General features: G+C 44.5%; 2 pseudogenes; one reads left to right on the top strand and one right to left on the bottom strand.

Moving 5' to 3' along the window:
- LOC129640268 (melanoma-associated antigen B3-like) overlaps positions 1-17,952 on the bottom strand; it is an 84,438-nt pseudogene that overhangs the window by 30,808 nt on the left and 35,678 nt on the right.
- LOC129640516 (uncharacterized) lies at positions 2,358-2,464 on the top strand (annotated as a pseudogene).

A 17,952-nucleotide genomic window follows, 5' to 3' on the forward strand; every position in this document is an offset into this window, starting at 1 on the left:
AAGTCATGTTTGACTCTTTGTGACCCCACGCACTGCAGCATGCCAGGCTTCCGTGTCCTTCACCATCTCCCGGAGTTTGCTCAAACTCATGTTCACTGAGTTGATGATGCCACCCAACCATCTAATCCTCTGTAACCCCCTTCTCCTTTTACCCTCAATCTTTCCCAGCATCAGGATTTTTCCAATGAGTTGGCTCTTTGCATAAGGTGGCCAAAGTACTGGAGCTTAAGCTTCAGCATCAGTCCTTCCAGGAATATTCAGGATTAATTTCCTTTAAGATAGACTGGTTTGATCTCCTTGCTGTCCAAGGGACTCTCAAGTGTCTTCTCCAGCACCACATTTTGAAAGTATCAATTCTCTGGCACTCAGTCTTCTTTATGATCCAACTCTAACAGCCATATAAGACTACAGGAAAAACCATAGCTTTGACTATATGGGCAAAGTGATGTCTCTGCGGTTCAATATGCCATCAAGGTTTGGCACAGCTTTTCTTCCAAGGAGCAAGCATCTTTTAATTTCATGCAATCACCATCCAAGGTAATTTTTGAGCCCAAGAAAATAAAATCTGTCACCTTTTCCACATTTTTCACATCTATTTGCCATGATGTGATGGGAGCAGATGTCATGATCTTAGCTTTTTTAAAGTTGAGTTTTAAGTCAGCTTTTCACTCTCCTCTTTCACCTCCATCAAGAGGCTCTTTAGTTCCTCTTTGCTTTCTGCCATTAGAATGATATTATTAGCATATCTAAGGTTGTTGATATTTCTTAAAGTAACCTTGATTTCAGCTTGTGAGTCATCCAGCCCAGAATTTTGCATGATGTACTCTGCATATAAGTTAAATAAGCAGGGTGACAATATATAAGCTTGACATACTCCTTTCCCAATTTTGAACTAATTCATTTTTCCATGTCTGGTTCTCATCGTTGCTTCTTCTCCTGCATTTAGATTTCTCAGGAGACAGGTATGGTGTCTGGTATGCCTATCTGTTGAAGAATTTTCCAAAGTTTGTTATGGTCCAAATAATCAGAGGCTTTCAGTTCAGTTCAGTCATTCAGTCGTGTCTGACTCTTTGTGACCCCATGAATTGCAGCACGCCAGGCCTCCCTGTCCATCACCAACCCCTGGAGTTCACTCAAAGTCACGTCCATCGAGTCGGTGATGCCATCCAGCCATCTCATCCTCTGTCGTCCCCTTCTCCTCCTGCCCCCAATCCCTCCCAGCATCAGAGTCTTTTCCAATGAGTCAACTCTTAACATGAGGTGGCCAAAGTATTGGAGTTTCAGCTTTACCATCATTCCTTCCAAAGAATACCCAGGACTGATCTCCTTTAGAATGGAATGGCTGGATCTCCTCGCAGTCCAAGGGACTCTCAAGAGTATTCTCCAACACCACAGTTCAAAAGCATCAATTCTTCAGCGCTCAGCTTTCTTCACAGTCCAACTTTCACATCCACACATGACCACTGGAAAAACCATAGCCTTGACTAGACGGACCTTTGTTGGCAAAGTCATGTCTCTGCTTTTCAATATGCTATCTAGGTTGGTCATAACTTTCCTTCCAAGGAGTAAGCATCTTTTAATTTCATGGCTGCAGTCACCATCTGCAGTGATTTTGGAGCCCCAAAAAATAAAGTCATTCACTGTTTCCACTGTTTCCCCATTTATTTCCCATGAAGTGATGGGGCCAGATGCCATGATCTTTTTCTGAACGTTGAGTTTTAAGCCAACTTTTTCACTCTCCTCTTTCACCTTCATCAAGAGGCTTTTTAGTTCCTCTTCACTTTCTGCCATAAGGGTGGTGTCATCTGCATATCTGAGGTTATTGATACTTCTCCCGGCAATCTTGATTCCAGCTTGTACTTCTTCCAGCCCAGCGTTTCTCATGATGTACTCTGTATATAAGTTAAACGAGCAGGGTGACAATATACAGCCTTGATGTACTCCTTTTCCTATTTGGAACCAGTCTGTTTGTCCATGTCCAGTTCTAACTGTTACTTCCTGACCTGCATATAGGTTTCTCAAGAGGCAGGTCAGGTGGTCTGGTATTCCCATCTCTTGAAGAATTTTTCACAGTTTATTGTAATCCACACAGTCAAAGGCTTTGGCATAGTCAATAAAGCAGAAATAGATGTTTTTCAGGAACTCCTGCTTTTTCGATGATCCAGCGGATGTGGGCAATTTGATCTCTGGTTCCTCTGCCTTTTCTCAAACCAGCTTGAACATCTGGAAGTTCACGGTTCACGTATTGCTGAAGCCTGGCTTGGAGAATTTTGAGCATTACTTTACTAGCGTGTGAGATGAGTGCAATTATGCGGTAGTTTGAGCATTCTTTGGCATCGCCTTTCTTTGGGATTGGAATCGCTTCTTGGCCTTTTGGCTAAGATCAAGTGTAGTATCAGAGGCTTTAGCTTACTCAATAAAGCAGATGTGCTTTGCAATTCTCATGCTTTTTCTATGATCCAATGAACATTAGCAATTTGATCTCTGGTTCCTCTGGTTTTTCTAAACCCAGCTTGTACATCTGGAAGTTCTCAGTTCATAATGTCAAAGGTAGCTCAAAGGATTTTGGGCATTACCTTGAAGAACATGAAATGAGTGCAATTATACAGTAGTTTCAGCATTCTTTGGCATTGCCTTTCTTTGGGGTTGGAATAAAACCTGACCTTTTCCAGTCCTGTGGCCATTGGTGAGTTTTCCAAATTTGTGGTCACATTGAAAGTAGCACTTTAACAGCATCATCTTTTAGAATGTGAAACAGTTCAGCTGGAATTCCATCACCTCCACTAGCTTTCTTCATAATAATGATTCTTAGGGCCCATTTGACTTCTCAATCCAGGATGTCTGGCTCTAGGTGAGTGACTATACCATCGTGGTTATCTCAGTCATGAAGACCTTTTTGCATAGTTCTTCTGTGTACTCTTGCCATCTCTTTTTCTCTTTGCTTCTGTTAAGACCTTGTCATTTCTTTCTTTATTGTGCCCACCTTTGTATGGAATGTTCCATTTGTATCTCCACTTTCCTGGCAGAGATCTATAGCTTTTTCCATTCTATGGTTTTCTTCTTCTTTTTTGGGGGGGAGGGGGCATTGTTCACTTAAGAAGGCCTTCTTATGTCTCCTGATGCTTAGGATTTAAGGAATACCAGCTAGAAGTCAGCAAATCAAGCAAAGATTAGGATCGAGCCAATTCAGAGTAAGGTACAGGCTAGGAGACAGACAATCAGAGTAAAGTACCAGCTAGTACTAAGCCAAATAGAGCAAGGTAGAGACTAGGAGTCAGCCAATCAAAGTACAAGTTAGGTCTCTGACAATCAGGGAAAATCACAGGCTGGGAGTCAGCCAATCAGATCAAAGTGAGGACTAGAACTGAGAGACATAGATGGATCCAGAACAGGGAAAAGATTTCCACTCTGCCAATGTGGGGAAAATATGTTGATTATTGACACATTCTGTGAAAGGAGTTATAATTAAAAGGGGAAAATGCTGGAAGAAATTCTCACCTACTGAGGTATGGGGAAATAATTCTGGCCTGCATGTGATTTATCTTGAACTTTAGGCTAACCAATACAGCCTGTTTATGGCCTATTAAGCATACATTGTACATATGCTTTAACCATTAAGAAAAAATACATTCAGAAAATAATACAAAGATGCATTTTGATTGTTATCCTCATTGTCATGTCTAGTAATTTTTAAGTGTTTGTCCAGGTACTATGACTAAGTAATATTCCCTTTCTTCTTCTGTACCTGTCCCTATACAAGACTGATGAGTATCCAAGAAAAGGGAGGGTTGAAACAGAACAGAACCCTATAATCCTTCTTCTGCACCCTCCAACATGTCCTCAGCCAGTCTTTTGTGTGTAGAAAACTTTAGTCAAAGAATAAGTTTAATTAGAAAAATGAGAACATGTGGAAAACAAGGAAAACAGTCAAAAAAGATCAAATAAGAATAATATACCGATCAAGCATAGACAGTGACCTTTAAATCTTTCTCAAAGCCTTGAGATAATACTCTGAGACATTTGAGATAATACTCTGAGCTGTCATATAGATACCAAACACTAGGGTGAAGAAGTTAACTTCATGATGACCATACTATACCCATGACATAAGGTGCCACAATTCTGAGAACTGGCCTCAAAGAAATGGGAATAAATGGACCCTGGAACTGAAGATTAAGGATACCTAAAACAACCAAGATGACTCAAACCACTGATGACCATTCTAAGATGATTATCAGAGCTGACTATGCTATTTCTGAATATAGCCCCCTCCTTCTGTCTATAAAAGCTCTTTCTTACCCCAAAGGTTGCCAGTGGTGGGGAGTTGGCCTTGGGCCTGACATTCCTTATGCCACCCCAGTTGCCAGCATCTAAATTAAGCAATATTTCCTTTCCACCAATCTGGCCTGTTTGTTGGCTTTTGAGAAGCAAGCAGTTGGAACCTACATCAGTTCAATTCAGTTCAGTTCAGTCGTGTTCGGCTCTTTGCAACCCCATGAATCGCAGCACGCCAGGTCTCCCTGTCCATCACCAACTCCCAGAGTTTATTCAAACTCATGTCCATCGAGTCAGTGATGCCATCCAGCCATCTCATCCTCTGTCGTCCCCTTCTCCTCCTGCCCCCAATCCCTCCCAGCATCAGGATCTTTTCCAATGAGTCAACTCTTCGCATGAGGTGGCCAAAGTATTGGAGTTTCAGCTTTAGCATCAGTCCTTCCAATGAACACCCAGGACTGATCTCCTTTAGAATGGACTGGTTGGATTTCCTTGAAGTCCAAGGGACTCTCAAGAGTATTCTCCAACACCACAGTTCAAAAGCATTCAGTTCAACAGCACAGTTCAAAATTCTTCAGCGCTCAGCTTTCTTCACAGTCCAACTCTCACATCCATACATGACCACTGGAAAAACCATAGCCTTGACTAGACGGACCTTTGTTGGCAAAGTAATGTCTCTGCTCTTTAATATGCTATCTAGGTTAGTCATAACTTTCCTTCCAAGGAGTAAGTGTCTTTTAATTTCATTGCTGCAATCACCATCTGCAGTGATTTTGGAGCCCCCAAAAATAAAGTCATTCACTGTTTCCACTGTTTCCCCATCTATCTGCCATGAAGTGATGGGACCAGATGCCATGATCTTAGTTTTCTGAATGCTGAGATTTTCACATTTCAGTAACTATAGCACAGTCTAGGAGTCAGCCAACCAGAGCAAGGTACAGACTAAGAAGCAGCCAATCACAGCAAAGGAGATGCTAGGAATCAGTAGTGAGAGTGGAGAACAATCTAGCAGTCAGCCAATCAGGGGAAAGTAGGGGCTAGGAGTCAGCCAATCAGGGCATAGTATAGGCTTGAATCAGCCAATTACGGTAAGGTACAGTCTGTTGTCACTGCTGCTGCTAAGTCGCTTCAGTCATGTCTGACTCTCTGTGACCCCAGAGACGGCAGCCCACCAGGCTCCCCTGTCCCTGGGATTCTCCAGGCAGGAACACTGGAGTGGGTTGCCATTTCCTTCTCCAATGCATGAAAGTGAAAAGTGAAAGGGAAGTCGCTCAGTCATGTACAACTCTTCACGATCCCATGGACTGCAGCCTATCAGGCTCCTCTGTCCATGGGATTTTCCAGGCAAGAGTACTGGAGTGGGGTGCCACTGCCTAAGGTACAGTTTGCTGCTGCTGCTGCTGCTAAGTCGCTTCAGTCATATCCGACTCTGTGCGACCCCACAGAGAGCAGCCCACCAGGCTTCCCTGTCCCTGGGATTCTCCAGGCAAGAACACTGGAGTGGGTTGCCATTTCCTTCTCCAGTGCATGAAGGTGAAAAGAGAAAATGAAGTCACTCCATCGTGTCTGACTCTTAGCGAGCCCATGGACTGCAGCCTACCAGGCTCCTCCATCCATGGGATTTTCCAGGCAAAAGTACTGGAGTGGGGTGCCATTGCCTTCTCTGAAGGTACAGTCTAGGAGTCAGCAAATCAGACCAATGCACAAGCTAGAGTCAGACAATCAGAGCAGAGTGCAAGCTTCAAGTCAGCCAATCAGTGCAAAGTGCAGGCAAGGAGTTAGCCAATCAGAGCAATGTATAGGCTAGGAGTTAGCCAATCACAACAAAGTATAGGCCTGGAGTCAGCCAATTACAGCAACGTATCGGCCAAGAGCCAGCCAGTAGAGCAAAGTAGGGGCTAGGAATCAGTCAATCAGGGAAAAATACAGGCCATGAGCCAGCCAATCAGAGCAAAGTACTGGAAAGGAGTTAGACCATCAGAGCAAGGTACAGGCTAGGAGTCAGCCAATAAGAGCACACAACTGGGTAGGGGACAGCAAATCCTACCAATATAAAGGCCAGACTTAATCAGTTCAGCCCCCCCCAACAAGCTTTGAGTCAGCCAATCAGAGAAAACTGGGCTAGGAGTCAGCCAATCAAGACAAAGTAAAGGCTAGAATGAGCCAATCAGAGTAAGGTACAGTCTAGGAGCAAGCCAATAAGAACAACATACAGGCTGCTGCTGCTAAGTTGCTTCAGTCGTGTCCGAATCTGTGCGACGGCACAGACGGCAGCCCACCAGGCTCCCCAGTCCCTGGGATTCTCCAGGCAAGAACACTGGAGTGGGTTGCCATTTCCTTCTCCAATGCATGAAAGTGAAAGTGAAGACACTCAATCGTGTCCAACTTTTAGTGACCCCATGGACTGCAGCCCACCAGGCTCCTCCATCCATGGGATTTGCCAGGAAAGGGTACTGGAGTGGGGTGTCATTGCCTTCTCCGAGGTATAGTCTAGGAGTCAGCAAATAGACCAAAGCAAAGGATGGAGTTAGACAATCAGAGTAGAATACCAGTTTCAAGTCAGCCAATCAGTGCAAAGTACAGACTTGGAGTATGCCAATCAGAGCAACGTACATGCTAGGAGTTAGCCAATCAGAGCAAATACAATTCAGGAGTCAGCCAAATCAGAGAAAATTAACAGATAGGAGTTAGCCAATCAGAGCAAAGTACATGCTAGAAATCAGCCAATCAGAGAAAGGCACAGGCTAAAATCAGCCAATCAGGACAAAATAAAGGTAAGGAGTCAGCCAATCATGGAATAAAAAGGCCAGGAGTCAGCCAATCAGAGCAAAGGACAGGCCCAGAGTCAGCCAATCAGAACAAACAACCAGGTAGGAGTCAGCCAGTCAAAGAAAAGTACTGATTATAAGCCAGCAAACCAGACCAATATAAAGCCTGACTTAACCAATCAGGACAGCATGCAAGCTTTGAGTCAGCCAATCACTGCAAAGTGCAGGCTAGGAGCCAGCCAACCAGAGCAATGTACAGGCAAGGAGTTAGCCAATCGAGCAAAGTAGGGACTATGAGTCAGCCAATCCAGGCGAAGTACAGGCTCGAGCCAGCCAATCAGAGCAAGGTTTAGACTAGGAGTCAGTAACTCAGATCAATGTAAAGGCTCAAGTCAGACAATCAGAGCAGAGCACAATTTCAAGTCAGCTAATCAGTGCAAGGCAAGGCCAGGACTCAGCCAATCAGAGAAAACTACCAGATAGGACATAGCCACTCAGTGCAAAGTACAGGATAGGAGTCAGAAAATCAGAGCAATGCACAGGCTAAGGATCAGCCAATCAGAGCAATATACAAGTCAGGAGTCAGGTAAGAAGGGCAAACTAGAGCCTACAGTCAGCCAATCAGAACAAGGTACTGGCTAGGAGCCAGCCAATCAGAGCAATGCACACGCCAGTAGCCAGCCAATCGGGGGAAAAGACAGGCTAGAGTTCAGCCAATCAGAGAACTATTCAGGTTAGGACTCAGCCAATCATGGCAAAGTACAGGCACCGGCTAGGCCAATCAGAGCCAAGGACAGGTTAGGAGTCAGCCAATCAAAGCAAAGTGTTGATTAGACTTCAGCCAATCAGAAAAATGTAGTGGCTGGTAGTCAGCCAATCAAAGCAAAGTACAGGCTAGAGTTCAGCCAGTTAGATGAATGTTCAGGTTAGGACTCAGCCAGTCATGGCAAAGTACAGGCTCCGGCTAGGCCAATCAGAGCCAAGGACAGGTTAGTATCCGGCCAATCAAAGCAAAGTGTTGGCTAGACTTCAGGCAATCAGAACAATGTAGTGGCTAAAAGTCAGCCAATCAGAGCAAAGTGCAGGCTAGAGTTTAGCCAATCAGAGAAATGTACGGGCTAGCCAATCAGGGCAAAGTACAGCCTCGGACTCAGCCAATAAGAGTAAAGAACAGGTTAGGAGTCAGCCAATCAGAGCAAACTGACTGGCTCTGACTGGCAGTTTGCTCTGACTGGCTGACTCCTAACCTGTTCTTTACTCTTATTGGCTGAGTCCGAGCCTGTCAGAGCAAACGGAGAAGGCAATGGCACCCCACTCCAGTACCCTTTCCTGGCAAATCCCATGGATGGAGGAGCCTGGTGGGCTGCAGTCCATGGGGTCACTAAGAGTTGGACACGACTGAGCGACTTCACTTTCACTTTTCACTTTCATGCACTGGAGAAGGAAATGGCAACCCACTCCAGTGTTCTTGCCTGGAGAATCCCAGGAATGGTGGGGCCTGGTGGGCTGCCGTCCATGGGGTCACACAGAGTCAGAAGCGACTTAAGTGACTTAGCAGCAGCAGCAGCAGTCAGAGCAAAAGACTGGCTAGAGTTCAGCCAGTTAGAGAAATGTTCAGGTTAGGACTCAGCCAGTCATAGCAAAGTACAGGCTTGAGCTCAGCCAATCAGAGGTAAGGACAAGTTAGGAGTCAGCCAATCAGAGAAACGTATAGGCTAGAGTTCAGCCAATCAGTATAAGGAACTGGCTAGGAGGGAGCCAATCAGAGCAAACTACCTGATGGGAGTTAGCCAATCAGAGGAAAATACAGGATAGGACTCAGCCACTAAGGGCAAAGTAAAGGCTTGAACTCAGCCAATCAGAGCAAGGAACAGGCTAGGAGTCAGCCAATCACAGCAAAGTACAGGTTAGAGTTTAGCCAATCAGAGAAATAAATGGACAGGCTATGACTCAGCCAATTAGGGCAAAGTACAGGCTTGGACTTAGCCAATAAGAGAAAAGCACAGGTTAGGAGTCAGCCAATTAGAGCAAAGTATAGCCTAGAGTTTAGCCAATCAGAACAAGGTATTGGCTAGAAGTCAGCCAATCAGAGCAATGTACAGGCCAGTAGTCAGACAATCAGAGCAAACTACCTGATGGGAGTTAGCCAATCAGAGAAAAATACAAGGTAGGAGTCAGCCAATCCGGGCAAAACGTATGCTAGAGTTCAGCCAATCAGAGAAATGTACAGGCTAGGACTCAGCTGATCAGCGCAAGGTAAAGACTCGGACTCAGCCAATCGGAGCAAAGAATAGGATAGAGTTCAGCCAATCAGTCGTCTGCTGGTGCTGCTGCTAAGTCGCTTCAGACATGTCCGACTCCGTGCAACCCCATAGATGGCAGCCCACCAGGCTCCTGCGTCCATGGGATTTTCGAGGCAAGAGTACTGGAGTGGGGTGCCATTGCCTTCTAGTGCTGCTGCTAAGTCACTTCAGTCGTGTCCAACTCTGTGCGACCCCAGAGATGACAGCCCACCAGGCTCCCCCGTCCCTGGGATTCTCCAGGCAAGAACATTGGAGTGGGTTGCCATTTCCTTCTCCAATGCATGAAAGTGAAAAGTGAAAGTGAAGTCGCTCAGTCATGTCTGACTCCTAGCGACACCATGGACTGCAGCCTACCAGGCTCCTCCGTCCATGGGATTTTCCAGGCAAGAGTATTGGAGTGGGGTGCCATTACCTTTTAGTGCTAGCAACCATTAAATGTTTTAACTATATGATCTCATTTAATTCCCACAGTAACTCTGTGACAGGGATTCTAAAATTTATCCCTCCCGGTGGCTCAGATGGTAAAGCATCTGCCTGCAATGCGGGAGACCCGGGTTTGATTCCTGGGTCAGGAAGGTCCCCTGGAGATGGAAATGGCGACCCACTCCAGTATTCTTGCCTGGATAATCCCATGGTTGGAAGAGCCTGGCAAGCTACAGTCCCTGGTGTGGCCAAGAGTCGGACAGGACTGAGTGACTAACACTTTCACTTTCAATCAGGGGAAATTACAAGCAAAGAGTCAGCCAGTGAGAGCAATGCACAGGCTAGCAGTCAGCCAATGAGAGCAAAATACAGGCTAGGCATCAGTCAAAAAGAGCTATGTGCAGACTAGCAGTCAGCCAATCATGGCAAAATACAGACTAGAATTAGCCAATCCGCATTAGGTACAGGCTATGAGACAGCCAGTAAGAGCAATGTACAGGCTAGAGGTCTGCCAACTAGAGAAAGTTATAGGCTAGGAGTCAGACCATCAGGGCATAGTACAGGCAATCAGAGTCAGTCAATCAGAGCAAAGTGATATGGAGAGGAACCCTGAGGTCCTTACCTCCACACACCATGTCCTCTGCCTGCCCTTGGTCTGTGGAAAACTTTAGACAAAGAATAAGCTTAATCAGAAAAATGAGAACATGTGAAAACCAAGGAAAGCAGTCAAAGGAGACCGGATAACAATAATGTATTGATTAAGCATAGTCAAAGACCTTCAAATCTTTCTGGAGGGCTGTAGATAATATTCTGAGCCACATCCTGTAAGCTGTCATATAGATACTAAAACACTAGGGTGAAGAAGTTAACTTCATGATGACCAGACTGTTCTCATGACATAAGCCGCCACGATTCTGAGAACTGGCTTCAAAGAAATGGGAACAAATGGACCCTGGAACTGAAGATTAACTGCACTTGAGACAACCAAGATGATTCAACGTTGACTGTGCTTTTTCTGCATATAGTCCCCTCCTTCTATCTAAAAAAGGTCTTGCTTCAGTGGTTGCCAGTGGTGGGGGTGGGGGTGCTGGTCCATCTTTGGATAGACATCCGCCCTCCTACCACTCAGTTGCAGGCCTCTGAAATAAAGTAAACTTTTCTTTACAACAACCTGGCCAGTTTACTGGCTTTTGAGAGGAGAGCAGCCGGACCCCACACACCTTTTGGTAACAGATTTTGGTGCCCATCTTGGGGCTGCCTACTGCTGGCTCTTGAGCTCTCATGGCACCTGGTTCTCCTGGGTTTTCCAGGGGAGACCTGTGGCCATGACAACATATGAGCCTGCTGCTTGTGGCTAGCTAGCCCAGAGTAGGGGATTTCAGGGACGTTCCTAGCAGCTGCCAAAACCATCTGTTTTGAGAATCCTCCCTGTTTCTCCCTTGCTTGGCACTGGCTGCCAACTTATGCTTTTCCTTGGTGGAATGGAAACTCAGACTTGAGATGAGCTGACGAGCTCCAAATCTTGGTTAGTCCACCAGTGTGCACATGGGCGATCTTCTCATTTGTGAGTGCTAGTGCTATTTAGGCATTCTTGCCAGTTGGTTCTGATGTTGAGAACTGTTTGGGGCTTGAGGTGCTATTTCAGCATTTTGCAAATTGGTTGTGATGTGTGTCTGATGTTGAGGATTGTTTGTGAACAGTGCTATTGGTGCATTGACAATTGGTTCTGACATCTATCTACCATTGAGGACCGTTGGTGAGCACCATGACACTCACGTTGATGAGTGTCATTTGGGCATTTTGCCAATTGGTTCTGATGCCAGCTACCACTGGGAATGCTTCATGTTGGGGAGGTGTTTGGGAATCTGTACCAGTCTCCCTTGGAGAGGGTTTGTGACTAACCTGTTGTTTGGTGCGTGTGTGTGTATTCCATTTGTGTCAGTGGTATTTTGTTGCCTTATGCAAAATGGGAAATTCAGGTTCAATTCATTAAGAAAAATTTTAGCCATGGAATTATGACTAACAAAAAAAGAAACTTTTTTTTTGGACAATATATAGCAAAGTATTCTTTAGATTCCTAAGAAAATTGGTTAAGATGAAACTCTTGCAATTCTAAAAACCGTTTCTCTTTGCATGTGCAGTTAGAGAAGGCTAGCTTGATAAAACATTTTTTTCAGACTACGCTAAAACAAAAATATGCTTGGAAGAAAGTTGGAAGTTGACTCTCATCATGTCCTTGAATTACAAACATGTCCACTTTGCCTGAGCCTTCATCTTTGTATTAATAAGTAAAACTTCAAGCCAAAGGGAAGAAAAGAGAAGGCTTAAAATTGCGTGTGTAAAATTGGCTATTCTGCTATTCATAAATGGATACATTTAACTGCAATGTCTAATTCATGAAATGTAAAAACGATGAAACCATGAGATATCCATTTGTCCGGAGGTCTGCATGTGTCAATATGGGCTTTTAATTTTGGATAGTATTGTCGAGGTTAACTTTTAAAGGAGTTCTATTGAATTGGCCTTAAAAAACATAAGCACTTACAAATAAAACAAATCTATCTACTTTTGTCTTCTTGTAAGAAAAAGAAGGAAACTAAAGATGTTTGGGTTTTTAAACATGCATGTTGTATCATTAAAGAAAAATTATGGTGTGATAAAATGAATGTTTTTAAAGTTTATGGAATATATTCTTTTGTTTGCCAATCCGGAAACGTTGCTATAACATTTCAGTCACTTGTGTCTTGGATTTGTTATGCTTTCCAGGGTTAAAACTTGTGATGTGAAAAGTGATAAGGAAACCATTTCAGTGTGTAAGGCAAATAGGATATGTGTTGTCAGCAAAGAGAAGGTATAAAGAATGGAAATATTTTTGTTGAGAAAGAATGATGATAACACTTCTGTCCTACAGGTGTTTGTTTCTGTATAGGGAAATGCAGGACAAATTTGTGGGGATTTAGATTACAGGAGAAGGCAATGGCACCCCACTCCAGTACTTTTGCCTGGAAAATCCCATGGATGGAGGAGCCTGGTGGGTTGCAGTCCATGAGGTCGCTAAGCGTCGGACACGACTGAGCGACTTCACTTTCACTTTTCACTTTCATGCATTGGAGAAGGAAATGGCAACCCACTCCAGTGTTTTTGCCTGGGGAATACCAGGGACGGCGGGGCCTGGTGGGCTGCCGTCTATGGGGTCGCACAGAGTTGGACACGTCTGAAGCGACTTAGCAGCAGTAGCAGCAGCAGGAGATGATTAAAAAAAAAAAGGTGTCTGAAAAAGGAATTTTGAAAAATGAATTTTGTCCTTGGCAGGATTAAGATTACACTAAATTTAATTAGGTAAATTAATTTTATTGATAGTAAACTGATTCTCGATCTAATTTTTTTTTCCTTCTATCTATGAAGAGAGCAAAGTTCTAGTGGAATATTGATCTGAATTTGGTAACAGACTTTTAAAGGAAAGTATTGGTCTTCTTTCTAATCATATTTTGACCCCAATGTTCAGGATGGAAATATTATCCAGTAACGTGGTCACAGAGTATAACTACTTGTGATGTGTAGCACTGTTGGCTCTAAGTTTATGACTTAAAGCACATGTACAATATCTGTATGACAATTGGATATAAATGATAAAATGTATGGCCTAGAAAGCATTTCCCTGTGAACATACCTCTCTCTGAGCCTGTTCATGATATCTGATTAGTTTTCCAACATGAACAACTAGGCAAATATATAAACAAAAACAAGGCCAAGCACCCAGAGAAATGGATGGATCCAGAGCAGGGAAAAGAGCCACTCTACCGACGTCAGAGAAATAACTGATGATCATTTTTTTTTATTTTTATTTGAAAGGAGTTACAATTAAAAGAGGCAAATGATGGAAGAAATTTTCACATACTGAGGTATGGGGAAATAATGCTGGCCTACACATGATTTATCTTGAATTTTAGGCTAACAAGCACAGCCTGTTTGTGGCCTATTAAACATACACTGTACATCTGCTTTAACCATTAAGGAAAAATACATTCAGAAAAAATACAAAGATGCATTTTGATTATTATTCTCATTGTAGTGTCCAATAATTTTCAAATGCTTGTCCAGGTACTATGACAAAGTAATATTCCTTTTTTCCTTCTGTACCTGTCCCCATTCATGATTGCAGAGTAATCAAGAAAAGGGAGGTTTGAAACAGAGCAGAACCCTATGACCCTTGCCTTCCTGCACCCACCATGTCCTCAGTCAGCCTTTTGTGTGTGGAAACCTTTAGTCAAAGAATAAGTTTAATCAGAAACATCAGAAAATATGAAAACAAAAGAAAACAGTAAAGGAAACCAAATAATAATAATGTACTCATTAAGCATAGTCAAGGACCTTGAGTCCTACAGATAATATTCTGAGGTACATCCTGTGACGAGTACAGATATCAAAAACTAGGGTGAAAAAGTTAGCTTCATGATGACCAGGCTGTACCCAACGACATATGCTGCCACAATTCCAAGAACTTACCTCAAATAAATGGGAACAAACGGACCTTAGAACTGAAGATTAAGGGTACCTAAAACCAATATGACTCTGATCAGATCACCGATGAGCAATCGGAAGGTGAATGTCAGAGCTGAATATGCTGTTTCTGCTCGTAGCCCACTGCTGTCCATGAAAGCCCTTACCACAATAGTTGCCAGTGGTGGGGAGTTGGCCTCAGGCCAGACATTCATCTTCCACCATGGCTTCCAGCATCTGAAATTAAGCAATCTTTCCTAGCCATTAACCTTGCTTGTTTTTTGGCTTTTGAGCAGCAAGCAGCAGGAAGCCACGTATATTTCGGTAACTAAAGCACAGGCTAGGAGTCAACCAATCAGAGCAAAGAACAGGCTAAGAAGCAGGCAACCAGTGCAATGAGGTGCTAGGAGTCAGCCAGTCAGAGCAAAGTACAGACTAGGAGTAAGCCAATCAGAGCAAACTATGGGCTATCAGTCAGCCAATCAGATCAATTACAGGCCAGGAGTCAGCCGATCAGAGTAAGGAGGGGATAGGAGTCAGCCATTCAGGGTAAAGTACAAGTTCAAATCAGCCAATCATGGTAAGGTAAAGTCTAGGAGTCAGTGACTCGGCAAAATGCACAGGCTAGAGTCAGAGAATCAAAGCAGAATACCGGCTTCAAGTTAGCCAATCACTGGAAGATAGAGACATGGAGTCTGCCAATCAGAGCAATATACATGCTAGGATATAGCCAATCAGAGCAAACTACAGGCCAGGAGTCAGCCAATAAGAGTAAGTAGGGGGGATAGGAGTCAGCCAACCAACGTAAAGTACCGGCTCAAGGAAGCCAATCACAGTAGGTACAGTCTGCTGCTGCTGCTTAGTCGCTTCAGTCATGTCCAAATCTGTGTGACCCGATAGATGGCAGCCCACCAGGCTTCCCCGTCCCTGGGATTCTCCAGGCAAGAACACTGGAGTGGGTTGCCATTTCCTTCTCCAATGCATGAAAGTGAAAATTGAAAGTGAAGACAGTCGTATCTGAATCTTAGCGACCCCATGGACTGCAGCCTACCAGGCTCCTCCGTCCATGGGATTTTCCAGGCAAGAGTACTGGAGTGGGGTGTCATTGCCTTCTCCGAGGTACAGTCTAGGAGTCAGCAAATAGACCAAAGCAAAGGATGGAGTCAGACAATCGGAGCAGAATACCAGTTTCAAGTCAGCCAATCAGTACAAAGTACAGATTTGGAGTATGCCAATCAGAGCAACGTACATGCTAGGAGTTAGCCAATCAGAGCAAATACAATTCAGGAGTCAGCCAATCAGAGAAAATTAACGGATAGGAGTTAGCCAATCAGAGCAAAGTACATGCTAGAAATCATCCAATCAGAGAAATGCACAGGCTAAAATCAGCCAATCAGGACAAAATAAAGGCAAGGAGTCAGCCAATCAGAACAAACGACTGGGTAGGAGTCAGCCAGTCAAAGAAAAGTACTGATTATAAGCCAGCAAACCAGACCAATATAAAGCCTGACTTAACCAATCAGGACAGCATGCAAGCTTTGAGTCAGCCAATCACTGCAAAGTGCAGGCTAGGAGCCAGCCAACCAGAGCAATGTACAGGCAAGGAGTTAGCCAATCGAGCAAAGTAGGGACTATGAGTCAGCCAATCCAGGCAAAGTACAGGCTCGAGCCAGCCAATCAGAGCAAGGTTTAGACTAGGAGTCAGTAACTCAGACCAATGTAAAGGCTCAAGTCAGACAATCAGAGCAGAGAGCAATTTTAAGTCAGCCAATCAGTGCAAGGCAAGGCCAGGACTCAACCAATCAGAGAAAACTACCAGGTAGGACTTAGCCACTCAGCACAAAGTACAGGATAGGAGTCAGAAAATCAGAGCAATGCACAGGGTAAGGATCAGGCAATCAGAGCAATATACAAGTTAGGAGTCAGGCCACCTCATGAGAAGAGTTGACTCATTGGAAAAGACTCTGATGCTGGGAGGGATTGGGGGCAGGAGGAGAAGGGGAGACAGAGGATGAGATGGCTGGATGGCATCACTGACTCGATGGACATGAGTCTGAGTGAACTCCGGGAGTTGGTGATGGACAGGGAGCCCAGGCGTGCTGCGATTCATGGGGTCACAAAGAGTCGGACACATCTGAGCGACTGAACTGAACTTAACTGAATAAGGGCAAACTAGAGCCTACAGTCAGCCAATCAGAACAAGGTACTGGCTAGTAGCCAGCCAATCAGAGCAATGTACACACCAGAAGCCAGCCAATCAGGGAAAAAGACAGGCTAGAGTTCAGCCAATCAGAGAAATAGTCAGGTTAGGACTCAGCCAATAATGGCAAAGTACAGACTCCGGCTAGACCAATCAGAGTCAAGGACAGGTTAGGAGCCAGCCAATCAAAGTAAAGTACATGCTAGAGTTTAGCCAATCAGAGAAATGTACAGGCTAGGACTCAGCCAATCATCGCAAAGTACAGGCTCGGAATCAGCCAATAAGAGTAAAGTACAGGTGAGGAGTCAGCCAGTCAGGGCCAAAGACTGGCTAGAGTTCCCCCAGTTAGATAAATGTTCAGGTCAGGACTCAGCCAGTCATGGCAAAGAACAGGCGCCAGCAAGGCCAATCAGAACCAAGGACAGCTTAGGAGTCAGCCGATCAGAGCAATGTATAGGCTAGCACTCAGCCAATCGGTATAAGGAACTGGCTAGGAGACAGCCAGTCAGAGCAAACTACGTGATGGAAGTTAGCCAATCAGAGAAATGTACAGGCTAGGACTCAGCCAATCAGGGCAAAATACAGGCTCGAACTCAGCCAATAATAGTAAGAACAGGATAGGAGTCAGCCAATCAGGCCAAAGGACTGGCTACAGTTCAGCTAGTTAGAGAAATGTTCAGGTTAGGACTCAGCCACTCATGGCAAAGTACAGATTTGAACTCAGCCAGTCAGAGCTAAGGACAAGTTAGGAGTCAGCCAATCAGAGAAATGTATAGGCTAGCGTTCAGCCAATCAGTATAAGGAACTGGCTAGGAGACAGCCAATCAGAGCAAACTACCTCATGGGAGTTAGCCAATCAGAGAAAAATACAGGATAGTACTCAGCCACTAAGAGCAAAGTAAAGGCTTGAATTCAGCCAATCAGAGCAAGGAACAGGCTAGGAGTCAGCCAATCACAGCAAAGTACAGGTTAGACTTTAGCCAATCAGAGAAACAAATGTACAGGTTATTACTCAGTCAATTAGGGCAAAGTACAGGCTTGGACTCAGCCAATAAGAGAAAAGCACAGGTTAGGAGTCAGCCAATCAGAGCAAAGTATAGCCTAGCGTTTAGCCCATCAGAACAAGGTATTGGCTAGAAGTCAGCCAATCAGAGCAATGTACATGCCAGTAGTCAGACAATCAAACTACCTGATGGGAATTAGCCAATCAGAGAAAAATACAAGATAGGAGTCAGCCAATCAGGGCAAAACGTATGCTAGAGTTCAGCCAATCAGAGAAATGTACAGGCTAGGACTCAGCTTATCAGCGCCAAGTAAAGACTCAGATTCAGCCAATCAGAGCAAAGAATAGGATAGAGTTCAGCCAATCAGTCATCTGCTGCTGCTGCTAAATCGCTTCAGTCGTGTCGGACTCTGTGAGACCCCATAGATGGCAGCCCACCAGGCTCCCCCGTCCCTGGGATTCTCCAGGCAAGAACAGTGG

Source organism: Bubalus kerabau, chromosome X, assembly GCF_029407905.1.
Source record: "Bubalus kerabau isolate K-KA32 ecotype Philippines breed swamp buffalo chromosome X, PCC_UOA_SB_1v2, whole genome shotgun sequence".
In the NCBI taxonomy this organism is placed as follows: Eukaryota; Metazoa; Chordata; class Mammalia; order Artiodactyla; family Bovidae; genus Bubalus; species Bubalus kerabau.